Here is a 12,270-nt window from a genome sequence, read left to right as displayed (position 1 = left end):
TTAAGGAAAATTAGGGAAGCAAGTCATGGAACACATTTAAAAAAATCTAAGTTCATCAGATTCCAAGGTTTTATCATATGGTACATACTGGAAGTTTGAATAGAAACAGTTGAAATTAAATGGTGTTTAATAATAATTGGTGGTTGAGCTATTTGCCTTGTTCCCAAAGAGAAACTAACATAATCTATAGTGCTAGTCTCACAAGTAGAGAGATGGGTTAAATGTCTTCTGGATTAATGCAGCATAGTCTCATAATCTCGTAGTGGACCACCAGATCTTATTTTTGATCTTTCACAATTCACGTATTTACTGAGCTCCAGCTGTGTGCCTGACACTGAGGTAAGTGACGTATTTTTTGTTCAGTAGGGCCATGTGTGGCCCGTCAACACCTGCCAATCCCAGTCTTAGGGTTCCCTCAAAATACCTAGTTCAGTCATAAATAAGTACTTACACCTGAGACCATATAATCAAACAAATAGTTATATTCCTTGGCATAGGGCTTGCAAATATTGAGACAAATCAGATCCATTGTGCAAAGGAAGAGATTCTTAACCATGGATGAAGCAGTGAACAGGGGTGGTGGTGGGGCAGTGTGGGAAGAGGACTTATTTGATATGCCTTTTTCTTTTGGTGGAATATTTTTTGCTAGGGCTGCTAGAAATGAAAAAGTTTCAAAATTGTGAACAAGGGTGAGTGATAGTCTGAACTCGAGCGCTCTTGCTCCAGAAAACATGAGGATCCTTCTCAGCAGGACCTTGAACTGCCAAATTCTAGGTGAGGAATAAAGTCACCACTCTGAGGCTGCCAGACCAGAGCAGTAAACCAATAGAGTAACTAGTGGGCTCATCACCAACATGACTGCTGCCTGGATTTGGCAAATCGAGCTCTTCTGGGATTAGCCAAAGAGTGACACCTGGGCTACTCACTGCTGTGGGTGTTTCTGTAGCCAGACTTGCAGCCAAGGAGTGCTTTACTTGTTAAACAGAAGAATCTCAAGGGTGCTTTTTGTTTGCTCTGTTTTTCCAGATGAATTAGAGGGCAGCCTGTGGTTCCAAACGTGCAGTTAGGAGTCGTAGGATGGTTTTGTTTGCTGAAATTAAAGAGAGATTCAGATACGCTAAGACTTCTGCCCGTTTGCATGGGGCAGGAGTTGTGGAAGGCGCACCCAGAGAACTGCTAACACTTCTATACCTGAACGTTGTTCAAGTTACCATTCAGGCACTGCAGTCTAACTTCCCTAGAAGGTTCTCAAATCTTGGCAGTAGCTTTCAGATAACCTAACATTGGTTTCATTTAAGGCTTTAGCTGCCCAGCCTCAGCCATTTTCCTATGCTTTCCTTTTACCTTGAGACCCTGAGGTGATGCCGTATTTAAAGACTTGTGATAACCTTTTGATCAGGTGCCCACCTCCTGTTACATGAGCCTTCCAGGAGATGAGACCGACTGTGAGGTTGATCATACGTCAGGCAGAGCCTACTCTGCTGCCCCCAAGGGTGCACCCAGATTCCTCTCAAAATGCACTCAATGATTACTTAACATTAAGGCATGCACATATATGTGAAAACTAAAGACACAAAATTTGGAAGTATTGACAGTTTGAAGTTGAGTACACATGTGGTTTCGGATGTTGATTGAACTGAATGTTACCCTAGGCTTTGCCTTTGTAGACATTCCATGCTTACTCATGTAGCCAGAAAGCATCACATTTCCTAAAAGCAAATCCAGTAAAACCTTGTGCATAATTTTTCTCACTGTTTTAAGGAGTTGAGATGCTTTAACCCTTAGAACAATTGGTGCCTGCCCCAAACCTAAGGGTCTTTAGCTTCAAGATGGCAGTATTTCTGTTCCTTATGTCCCCCTGCCACGCCTTTATTCTCTCTTGCTGCTGTTAGCACCACAGTTTTTGTTCTGGCTTAATTTGTTGCCTGTGGAGTACTTGAGAACCAGGCCCTTTGTTTCCTCTGGGGTGGTTTCTTCGCCGTTAAACATGCGTTGTCTCCTGTTCTTTCATTTTTCAACAAGAGGGTTCTGGTTAGTGGCTGCCTTGTAGGTTCTGGGAAATCTACAACTTTTGTGGCTCTATTATGAATCCCGCTCTGGGTTTTTTTAATATGTGCTTCACCTTGCTTTGTCATGTGGGGGAGTGGATGCAAAGAATTTGAATTGGGCTTCCATAGGTTTGGGAACCACTGTACCCATCAACTTTTATAGTCCAGCAAACTGAACAGTCAAAAATTAAGCATCTTATCTCTTGTCAGAAAGCCAGTAGGGAAGAGAGCTGGGTGGGGAACCCCAAAGCACCTCATCTCCAAAGCGGTGGCCATTCCACTACACTGGGTGTCCCCCTCTGCACATTGCTGGGAGCCGAAGTCCCCCTTTATCTCTTCATGGAATTCAAAGTTGTCTTTATACCTTGTGTGTTTACAACTGAGACATGCTGTATAGGGCAATTCATGAATTAATTCACATTTTAAAAGGGCACTTACTATGTAGAGTTACAGGGCATTGGGGCCACAAAGATGAATATGGCAAGTCCTTGGAAGCAAGGGGCTCACAAGCCCTTTGGGATGAAGGTCCTTCATGGTGCCTGTTTTTTAAATTTCCACAAATCTTCACAAGGGAGAGGTTGCCATGGATGACAAAAGTAGTTGCCCAGCTTCTCCCTGTATTAAAATTCTCTACCGCTGCTAGTCAACCACTCAGCACATACCATAGCCTGGGCCACCTGCTTTCCCCTCCCATGCATAACGTGGAAGAAAGGCACAGGTGATTAACCTTTGATGTGAGGGAGTTTGAAGCAACTGATGCTGTTACCAAAAGAAGTGGTCCATCTACTTGCCACTCTAAAGCCAATAAAGAGACAAGGTTGGTGGAAAGGAAAGTTTGCTTTATTTTGGAGGCTGGCAACCTGGGGGGAGGGCGGACGCCTGTCCAAAGCTGACAGAGGGCAAGAGCTTTTATAGGCGGAGCTAGGGGGCTACTTGCAGAAACAGCACAGTCGGCTCTGTCATCTTGAATTTGGTTATGCGGTGGTCTGATCAGCGTCATCTTGATTGTTTTAAGTAAATCTTTAGTTCCAGGGTTGGTTTGTTCCCATTTCTTTGAGGCCAGCCCTCGGAATTGTGGCAGCTTATGTCGTGGCTACAGTCTTGTCATCATGTAGTTCACTTCTTCCACCTGGCGGGGGTTTCAGTATCTATAAGCTTGCAGGATGTGGCTCAGTATTATCTATAGCCCTTGAAGAGTATCTAGAAGTCCTCGATTTGCTTAATGACTAAACTATCATTATTTTGTTGGACTGTTCCTATTTCTGCATTTTCTCACTTCTCTGATTAAACTTATTCTTTGGCTAAAGTTTTTTCACAGACAAAAGGCAGGCTGAGGACATGGGGGGGGGCAAGGACCATATAGGGTCCTACTCCGTTTCAGTATCTCCACCAGTATTTATAGTTTCAGCCTTTTTACTTCTTAATCATGGAATGAAAATATGAAATGCCCCCAACTACAGATGTAAAACTGTCAGGAGCGTCCAGAATTGAAATGTAGCTTCTCTAAGGTAAACCTGCTTAGGCAAAGGTGTGCTGGTTAACTGTCAACAACCAATCAGAACAGGTTGGGGAGAGGGTTGTCAGCTGTGAAATTCCCACTTTGACCAGGACTTGGTCTGCTCTTCTCAAACCCCTGCTCTATCTAGAGTGGCATGGGCAACTCGACACTTGTGGCTATTGAACACTTAAAATACAGCTAGTCCAAAAGGAGATGTGCTGTAAGTGTAAAATACAACTGAATTTCAAAGACTTAGCTTAAAATATCTCATTCTGATTACATGTTGAGATAATATTTGGGCTCTACTGGGTTAGTAAATTAAGTTCACCTGCTCCTTTTCACTTTAATATGGCTACTAGAGCATTTGAAATCACCTGTGTGGCGTGCATTGCATTTCTATGGGACAGTGGAAGTGAAGAAAAGCCACAGAAAGGTGTTCAGAAAGGGACATAAAAAAGCTGGTTATGATACACTATGCATGGAATGAGCTAACAATAACATTTAATATGAGTAGAATGATGCTGGAAGAAGGAACACCATGTTAACAGTGACTATCTCTGGGTGGTGACGTAGGTGTGCTTTGCTTATCCTTTTTTGTTTTGGTAATGAGCACACATTATGCGATGACACTTTTTTTTGACGAAGCATGAAAACTATAGATTATGCAATAATAGCTTTTTTTTTGAGTGCTTACTACGCACAAGGCATTGTGTCAGGCATTGAGCTATTTTCGCTTTGTGGTGGTTGATTTTTTTAAAAAATCAAGGCACCTCCTAGACTTAAACGAGGATAGTGGCCAAAAGGCCCGCTTACTACCGCCCAACTGCAAGAACAGGACCGACAGGTAAACAAAGGGCAATTGCCATGACAAATAGAAACGATGCCAAAGTCAACATTTTCGCAAGGGTCGAAGCAATAAATCCTGCGGAGTCGAAGGCAGATGACAGTGCTCCCCGCTGCACCGCTCGGAGGCTGGGAGACCAGAGCAGAAATAAGTACCTTTGTTTATTTGCCAGCCTTGGCCAACGCGTTCTTTAAAAACGCGAGGGGCGCTGCGGGCCGTCTTCCCAGAAGCGCAATGCACCGCCCTTGGGAGAGCGGGCTCGGCCGGCGCCGCGCTCCGCGCCTCTCCTCCGTGAGGAACACAGGTGTCCCACGTGGCTCCCACCCAGGCGCCCCTCCCCGGGCCTGCAGCGCCCCCTGGCCCGAGCGTGTCTCGCCGCGCGCTCCTCGCCGCGGAGAGCCCAGCCCAGGTGGTCTCCATGCCGCAGGAGCCCGCGCTCCGGGGCGTGGTTAGCGGCTTCTGAGAGGCGCCGCTTCCTTCCTCGCGCTCGCAAGAGAGGAGACGCCCGGCCCCCGGGCGATTGTGCCGGGAGTGCCGAGACCGCGTGGCCCCGCGCGGACGCGGCGGCGGGTTTTGTTCGGCAATGTCTGCGTTCCACCTGAGTGCGGCCGTGGGGTCCGGGCGCCTCTCCGGGAAGTCGGCGTCCCGGGCAAAGCGCACCTGGCGCGCGCCTCCTCCGGGCTCCCCGCTGTCGGCCCCTGGTGAGCCGGCGGGGTTCTTGGGAGGCAGCGCGCGGCGGGCCCGTGAACGGCCCCTCTCATGGGTCCCCGGCAGCGGAGCACCGAGCGGAGGGGCGCGGACCGCAGGTAAGGGGATGGGGGCTCGGTGAATGTGGGTGGAGGAGGGAACCGCATAATACCCGACAGGCTTGGCGCGGTCGTGGAGTCCCCTAACCCGGCTCGCCTTTCGAATAAAGGCTTTGAGGACAAGCCCAAGCCTCCCCCCGCCCCACTCCATTTTACGGAACAGATGCAGGTGCCTGCTTGGTTTTCCCAAGCAGCCCAGTGCCTCCAGCGAGGTCTCTGCAAGCAGAGCCTGAGAGACTCGCCCTTGGCCTGTGGGAAGTCCAAGGGATTTATCCTCCATGGTGATTTCATCTGCTGGGACCCCCTCGCCGGCCCAACCCCGCTCTGGCCAGCTGGACCAGCCTTGCTTCCTGCACTTCTCCAATTCAGGGCCGGCTCTTGGCCACCTTCTGGGATGGGAAAGGGGAGGGTCTCAGAATTGCACCTTAGAAACTTGCCAGGGGGCATGGATTTAAAAACAGGGTGGACACCCAGGCAGAAGAGAAGGGAGGAGGGCACCTTGCTGCCCTTTCATTGTGGAATCAGTGGCTTTCCCGCTGAGAGGGACCTTTCCATGGTGACGCTATGCAGTGTGTTTGGTGTCTTGGAACTGAATAATTAGAACCTGTACAGTTTTCAAATTATGCTGTCCATTAATTTAAAAACAAAACCCCTAGAACCTCTAAGTGTTTTATAAATTGAGATCTAAAAATTGAAGTTCTCTTCTGCTTCCAGTGTGACATTATATTAAGAAATGTGCAGTTATTGAGAGAAGAGTCAGAAAAGAGAAAAACAAAACCAAGAGAGGTTCGGCTGTAGTTGGCAAAGGCCGTGGAAGTTCATTTGTAAATGCTGCTGGCTTTCGGTAGCCTGCAGCCCTTCTCTTCCTGTGGCTGATGGGGCACAAAGCTCGACTAGATAGTCCCTTGCATGGGACATGTGGCCCTTCCTCTGCTTTGTAGAAATCCAGCTCAGAGCCACCTCTTGATGTATAAGAATTTACCAGCCAGGGTCCGCAGGCAAATCCCGGAGGGTCATGGAGATTCCTTCGCTCATCATACCTGTGTCTTTGAAAACCATCAATGGCGTTTTTATTTTTTTTTAAACAATTTTTAAATTTTATTATTTATTTATTGGCTGCTTTAGGTCTTCGTTGCAGTGTGTGGGCTTCTCACTGCAGTGGCTTCTCTTGTTGCAGAGCGTGGGCTCTAGGCGCATGGGCTTCAGTAGTTGTGGCTCACGGGCTCTAGGTGCACAGGCTTCATTCAGTATTTGTGACACATGGGCTTAGTTGCTCCAAGGCATGTGGGATCTTCCCAGACCAGGCCTCGAACCCGTGTCCCCTGCATTGGCAGGCGGATTCTCAACCACTGTGCCACCAGGGAAGTCTGACATTTTTTTTCTTTAAATCTGGTTTTTGGTCTATCGTCCAGAGCTTAGTGTAGCTCTTTCCCCTCCCCCTCGATAGGCTCGAGTTCTTGGAATGAATTATAGTCAGATGCCCGTGTTTTTACAGATGAGGAGACTGAGACCCAGAAAGGGTGGAAGACTGCCTGAGGGAGAGTGGGAGAGCCTGCCAGGAACCCTGACTCCTGGGTTTTTAATGAGCTTCTTGAGCAGCACAGTCACTAATTGGCAAGTGATGACATTGAGGATAAACTGCTGGTGAAAATGTAAAAGCCTTTTGTTAAGAATGGGCCCACCAGGTGCACAACTTATAGAGCATATTCACTGCATCCCCACCACCTGGGAGGGTGCTGGGCACAGGGCAGATGCTTACTAGTTTTTATTGAATAATTTAAATTTCATATAATTATATCAATGGAAGGGTCAGCACCACTATAAGGTGTTTTGGAAGACTGGTCCTCACACTTTGGTACTTCACAGATCAGTAAAAAAAAAGAAAGAAAACTGTTTTAAGTGAAAGGACTGTAACAGAATTGCTCATTTTTAATTTTATCCCACAAGGATATTAAAAAAAAAAAAAGACACATCCCTCCCATCATCTACAAAGCTATTGGAGGTCTCTTGGGAACCCTGCACAAGGGAGGGTCTATCCCGTGCAACACCCCTGCTTCAGCGTCTCCCCAAGCCAGCAACCTGGGACAGCTGAATACACTTGAAGGCCCTTCTTTTAGTTCATCCTTTTATCTTCTAAACAGCTCCAGCCTGCTTACTCTTCCTCTTCCACCCAGAAAACTACCTGCTGGGTTTCCCTGAATGTGATTATGATCCTCCATCCCTCACTTCCTTTCCTGATCCTGGGTCCCTTCTCTTAACTGGATTTCCCTGATCTCCATTAGTCACCTTTGCGCTTGCCAGAGGACTTTTGCACTGTAGTCTCATGTGATGCTGGCAACAACCTTTCCAGGTAAATAGGACGGGTAATGTCACCCCCATTTTTGAAAGAAGAAAACTGAGTGACTAAAGTGAAGGAATTTACCTAAGAGGTCGGCGCTCAGGTCTCCTGATGTCAGACTGGTGCTCTTTGCACGCCAACTGTGTATTGCTTCTTGGCATGTCCGGGCTGCCAGCATCAGAAGACCTGGGCCTGACACCAAACTTGTGATTTACCAGCTCTTTGACCTTGGACCCCAACTTCTCCAAGACCATTTCCACAAGTATAAAAGTGGAAATGATCATGTCTACCCTATAGGGTATGAGTAGTTAAATGAAGTTAATATATTAAATGAAGTGATAATCTTTTAACATCATATGTTTAGAAAGTCTTTTACCCTTAAGGGGACTTTCACACACTATTCCACTGGATCTTTACAACACTGTCAGTTTATGAAACAGATGAATGAACTGAGGTGGGCAGGGGTGGGGGTGTGTGAGGAGTTGTTTGCAGAGTCACCCGTCTGGTTAGAAGCAGAACTAGTCTGGAATTTCATCCCTGGACTTCCAGTCCTGTGTGTGTCTTTCCAGAGTCCCATGGCAGTGAATTTGGGTCCTGTACAGTTTCAATAAAGGATTTTCAAATACTACCAAAACAAATATCAAAATCTCTTTTGGCTAAAAATGTCCCTTAGCAGGTACAGTGAGTGTGGGAAACCTGTGATTTATGCCCAGTCTGCCTATTCTCCCCAACCATCCAGAGATCCAAAGGGCACATTGTTTGACCCTTGGGGCTGATTTCTGGTTGCCAGACTGTTAGGTTCTGAAAATTGTGATTTTGTTAGAGGGAGCATGGCGTGTCCAGAGCAACTTTTAAAATGCTCTTCTTGCCTTATCAGACTAGAAATGTGTCATCCACTTCCCTTGACTTTCTGGGTCTGAGCCAAGTGTTTTGCCAAATGAACAAGGAAGATGTTTGTTACAGTGAAAGGCCACGGGCTTCCAGCCTGAAGACTTTTACCTCCAATTTTAAAGTCTTTTTGTTCAGGTGTGGACTGTTTTTGTAAAGGGTTCAGATTTCCATCCTACTGATGGAGAGGAGGCTGCCAAGGGCTAATCTAATATTCGGGGTTGGAATTGCATTTTGTAAGGAGGTGGAGTGCTCTCCTTTTTCACCCTGCCCTCATTTCATTTCCGATCATAGAGGAGAAGGTGGGCATTGTCCTGCAAAACTGCCTTTAGCTATTGCTCAGTCTGGCCCTTCTTTTTCAAAAGTAGCCTTGTTTGGCCTTCCTTTCTTCCTGCCTCATGGGAAATGTATTCCCGGGGCAGCACAGAGTGTGATGTTTTGCAGCGTCCTGCAGCAACCCTCACTCACCCGCTGTCCCAAGTGCTGCTGGTGCTGCATGGAATCAGGATTGGAAAATAAGAATCAGATAAGAAGACGGGGTGGGGGGGGTGTCTAAGTCCAAGCGTGAGAACCCCAGAAGCTAGGAATAATGTGTGGGATTAGCATGAGTAATGGAACAGAAAGGAACAAATATGATGAGTCGGGCGTTTTGTAATGGAAGAGGCTTGACAACGTGTACCTGGGAACGATCTCCTTTTTCACCCTACCCTCATTTCATTTCCTATCATAGAGGAGAAGGTGGGCATTGTCCTGCAAAACTGCCTTTAGCTATTGCTCAGTCTGGCCCTTCTTTTTCAAAAGTAGCCTTGTTTGTCCTTCCTTTCTTCCTGTCTCATGGGAAATGTATTCCCGGGGCAGCACAGAGTGTGATGTTTTGCTGCGTCCTGCAGCAACCCTCACTCACCCGCTGTCCCAAGTGCTGCTGGTGCTGCATGGAATCAGGATTGGAAAATAAGAATCAGATAAGAAGACGGGGTGGGGGGGGTGTCTAAGTCCAAGCGTGAGAACCCCAGAAGCTAGGAATAATGTGTGGGATTAGCATGAGTAATGGAACAGAAAGGAACAAATATGATGAGTCGGGCGTTTTGTAATGGAAGAGGCTTGACAACGTGTACCTGGGAACGAAGGATCTGTTTCCGCCCCTGGGTTGCAGACCACTCCCAACTGCTTTGTACAAGAATGCATAGAGTTCTGGAAATCTTCTCAAGTTTTGTGCTCGAGTGTGGGAGTTGCTGGCAGGTATTAGCTCATGGAAGACTGCCAATGGGTGGGATTCAGAGTGGCAGATTTTTAATTATGCTTCTGTTCCTCTGTCCTGATTCCCCAGAATCAGGAAGGTGACAGATGGAACGGACACTGGGAGGCCAGAAAGGAGTCCGATGCACTTACTAGCTGTCTAACCTGGGGTGAAACACTTCACCTCTCCATGTCTCAGTTTTCTCATCTGTAAAATGGGGGTAACACGCTGTCACAAGCTGTCTGGGAGGATTAGGAGAGGGAAGATACAGAAGTATGGAGCCTGGTACTGGGCGCTTTAGTGAGTTAAGCGCTCACTAGGTGGGAGCAGCTGTTGTTTTTTACTGTGGAATTCATCCTTTAAAAAATTTTCAGATGTAGGGTTGTATTTAGAATGTTGAAATAGTATTGCAAGAAAGTTTTGCTATGTGAGTTGGGGGGAATGAACTGAATTTTTGAGATGATTGGGTAGGAATAGACAGTGAAGAGTGCTATTAACCCTGCACCAGCATCAAAATAACAGTTTCATTTATCTTGGTATAAAAAAGAATACAAAGATTCATCAGGAAGTATCCTTCCAGCCGACCTGCCGTGCCGAGTTCCAGTAAGCACGTGTCTCACCTACTATGTGCCAGGCACGTGCAGCTTGCTGGGGCTCCAGCAGAGACTGAGACACAATCCCTAGTCCCTGAGCCATTTGCCATCTGGCAGGCAGGACAGATACACCAGCAGGCAGGCTCAGTGTGGGCTGTGTGACAGTGGGGTTTGCAGTGGGTGTTGGAGGACAGGGGAGGGAGGTGCTGGTGAGGTCCCAGAGTCAGCACCATCTGAGCCAAGCACTTACAAGAAGGCGTTTGGTTTCTTACATTGATTTCCAGATTGCCAACACAAATTTTGTTTTAATGAGCAGAACCTTAGGAGGCTCTGGCAAAACATTCATCTGGGCAAGCAGAGGCGCATGATAGAGCACGATGGATCTGCTTAGGTTTGTCACCTAGTAGAGGGAGGGGCCGTGTTTACTGAACGCCTTGCTCTGCGTCGGGAACCTTCTGTACTCCCTTTTACCTTGTCCTCACGGCAGCCTGCGGAGGCTGCTAGAATCCTAGTTTTGTAAAAAAAAAAAAAAAAAAAAATTAACAGGCCTGAGCCTCAGAATCCCGCGCGTGCCCAAGGTCAGAAGCTGTGATCCCAGAAAATCATCCTGAACCTCGGGACTAGACGGCATGGAGAAGACCTTTCCTCTGCTCTGCCCTGGCCTTTGTCTCCAGGCCTGGCCTTTGTCTCCAGGCCTGGCCCCTGCCTGGCTTCCAGGTGCCAGGTGGGGACTTGTCCTGTGGCTGTTGTCTGAAGTAAGAGGAAAGAAAACCGGTCCTTGGGGAAAAGGAAACTCTTGCTGGCATGAGTGGGGCAGGAGGCATGACAGCTCCTCCACCAGCCGGTATCCTCTCTGTCTACCTTCCTCTCTTTGATTGTGTCTGGGAAGCTCCTGCCTTCCTCCTGCTTGCAGTATTGCGTGTCCAATTTTCACTTAGATTAGGTGAGGATGTGAAGCCTCTGAGTTATTTGAAGCACAGAGACCCTCAGCTGGTTAGGATATTCGATTTGGCTTGCTTCAGAAATGTTTTGAAATCCAGCAAGCTGAATAGACAGGGGAGTAAGGTCCGACCATCGTAGGTCCACGACAGAGGAGATCAAAAGGGGATTTTTTTTTTAAACCAGAAGACACCTTGGCAGCATCTGGTCCAACCTCCTCATTTTGCAGGTGAGGAACCGTAGCCCCCTCTCAGGGTCGCACAGCATCGGATGAGAAGTAGGGCCCCTGGATCCAGGATGCAGACTCTACCACCATGGGGTGGGGATGGCTCCTGCCTGTCTGGGAGTGACTTACGGTGTGCCAGCTCAGTGTGGATGGAGTTCTAGGACTCTGAGCTGACTTCGGCTCCAGGAGTAGCATGGTTAGAGGAAAGCCTGTTGGATTAGGAGCCAGAGACTTGAGCTGTGTGATCACCCAGGACCCCTTCCCTTCTGAACATCAGTGGCGCCTTCCAATCATCTCTGGGGTGTGTACATTCATTCACTGAGTCTCCTCTTTACTTTTGACACCAGAGGGCGCCACCTGCGGGTAGGAGTGCAGGCCCAGGGGGTAAGCACAGGCCAGGAAAGCACACCCACCACCACTGGTTATTCATATTTCCTGCAATTCCAGTGAGGTCTGGCAGTAGCACCTTCATGAACACGAGTTGGGTCATTTTTAACTCTTCTACGGTTCACAAGAATATACATTTCCTGGGCGACTTTGATTTTCAAGGCAGCCATTGCTCTCAGACTGGTCGGCAAATCCTCTGAATTCGGAGTGGAGTTCTGTTGTGTTCCTGCAGCTGGCAGGTGTGTTTTCAGTGCCCAGGCAGAGGTGGATGGGGTGCAGCAGACGAGTGAGACAAAAGTCACATGGCAGAACACTCTATGACATAAATCACAGCAAGATCCTTTTTGACCCATCTCCTAGAGAAATGGAAATAAAAACAAAAATAAACAAATGGGACCTAGTGAAACTTAAAAGCTTTTGCACAGCAAAGGATACCATAAACAAGACCAAAAGACAACCCTCAGAA

This window comes from Physeter macrocephalus, chromosome 21 (assembly GCF_002837175.3).
Source record: "Physeter macrocephalus isolate SW-GA chromosome 21, ASM283717v5, whole genome shotgun sequence".
Classification (NCBI taxonomy): Eukaryota; Metazoa; Chordata; class Mammalia; order Artiodactyla; family Physeteridae; genus Physeter; species Physeter macrocephalus.
The sequence above is the reverse complement of the archived record's forward strand: the minus strand, read 5'-3'. Positions refer to the sequence as shown.